The sequence below is a fragment of the Tupaia chinensis genome, unplaced genomic scaffold, assembly GCF_000334495.1.
Source record: "Tupaia chinensis unplaced genomic scaffold, TupChi_1.0 Scaffold000198_1, whole genome shotgun sequence".
Lineage (NCBI taxonomy): Eukaryota > Metazoa > Chordata > Mammalia > Scandentia > Tupaiidae > Tupaia > Tupaia belangeri.
The window spans coordinates 1,201,871-1,203,615 of NW_006159673.1; positions in this window are offsets into that span (position 1 = coordinate 1,201,871).

Consider the following 1,745-nt stretch of genomic DNA (forward strand, 5'->3'; position numbering starts at 1 on the left):
CGTGTGCTGCCTCCCCATTCCCCTTGTCCTGTTCTGGCGGCCCGTCTGTACATTTCCAGTGCCTGTGTCCTGTTATGGAGGCCCGTCTGTATGTTACCAGTCCCCGTGTCTTGTTATGGCGGCCTGTCTGTGCGTTACCAGTCCCCGCGTCCAGTTACGGAGAGGCCCGTCTGTACATTACCGGTCCCCGTGTCCCGTTATGGAGGCCCGTCTGTACGTCACCAGTCCCCGTGTCCTGTTACGGTGGCCTGTCTGTACATTACCCAGCCTCTGTGTTTTGCTATAGCAGCCCGAGTGGATAAGGTAAGGGGTTAAGCAATGTGCTCAGAATCACACTGTAGGTAGAGGAGCAGGAATTTGAACCTAGGCATGTCTGATTTTAATCCCATTTTGCTGTTAGAAAGATCTATGGACAGGGAAGGATTAAACCCCTCTTGCAAAGAGGCCAGCAGGTGGCATGGTGGTTAAAGTGCTGGACTCCCACATGGCTGACCACTGAAACCCAGATGCAGCAGCTTGAAAATCATGCCAAGCATGTGTGTGTACATGCCCAAAATCCTGAGAGGGGAAGGGAGGAGAAGGGGCTGCCGTGTGGCTATCCCTCCAGGAGGTGATTTCTCGCTTTCCCTCTGTCTCTCTCTGGAGAGTGCATGCCCCCTATGACTAAAACCTAAAAAACAAACAAACAGCACAGAGAAATCTGGAATCTGACTGCAGGGCAGCTCACGGCTCAGGGTCAGCCATTGAGAAGTTGCCACCCCTGAACAAAGCAGATGCCGGAGCAGGCCTTCCTCCACCCTCCACCATAGCCGTCTCGTCTCACTAACCAACAGCCCGGTGAGACAGAGCGCTGGGAGAAAGGCAAGCGCAGAGCCTCCAGGGCGCCCCCGAAATGGGAGCTCCACTTTAAGGCTCAGAGGCTAAGATTCCCACTCGCCCTCTCTTCCGTCACGTATTTGTGGGTCTCTCAGCCAGCCGGCCCTTCTCAGAGCTGCACAACACAGGTAGTCACCACCACTGGGGAGAGATGGCAGAGGCTGGGTGGGGGTGGGGGTTTCCTGGTGGAGGCAGGAAATGGGGAGTCTGTTCTCAGCCGCGTTTTGGGGAGTGTGTGTGTGCGTGCATGTTAGACAAACTACTCACCCTCGCTGTATCTCTCAAACAGAAAAGAAATGGCCACCTATTAGCCAGTACTGCGCTCAGGATGAAGGACTTCAGACAAAAGGCCTAACAATAGCCCACTCCTAACCCTATAGTAACATATCTGTTCATAAAAATACTGCTAGACTTGTCAGAAAAAAATATCTCTCCCGGGACCAGCAGTTGGCGTAATGGCTATGTCCTGGACTCCCACGTAGCCAATCACGGTTCAAATCCAAGACCTGGTGGCTTAAACTCATGCCGAGTGTGTGTGCGTGCATGCCCAAGATCCTGAGAGGAGAATGGAGGAGAAGGGATTGTGGCATGGCCATCCCCCCAGGGGGTGATTTCTCGCTTTCTGTCTTTCTGTCTCTCTCTGTCTTTCTGGTGAGCGCATGCACCCTATAGTAAAAACCTCTCCAAAACAACAAAAATCTCCCTCCCTGCTTCGTCCACTCACTCCTTTCGTTTGACAAGCTGTCACGATGGCTTCTTATGGAGCGAGCGGGCCCTGGGGCCACAAATGCCGTGGCCAGCACACAGTGGCTTCCTCCGGGGAGTCCGTGAGACTCAGAAGCCGAGTTCTCCAGCAGCCACGGCGCTCA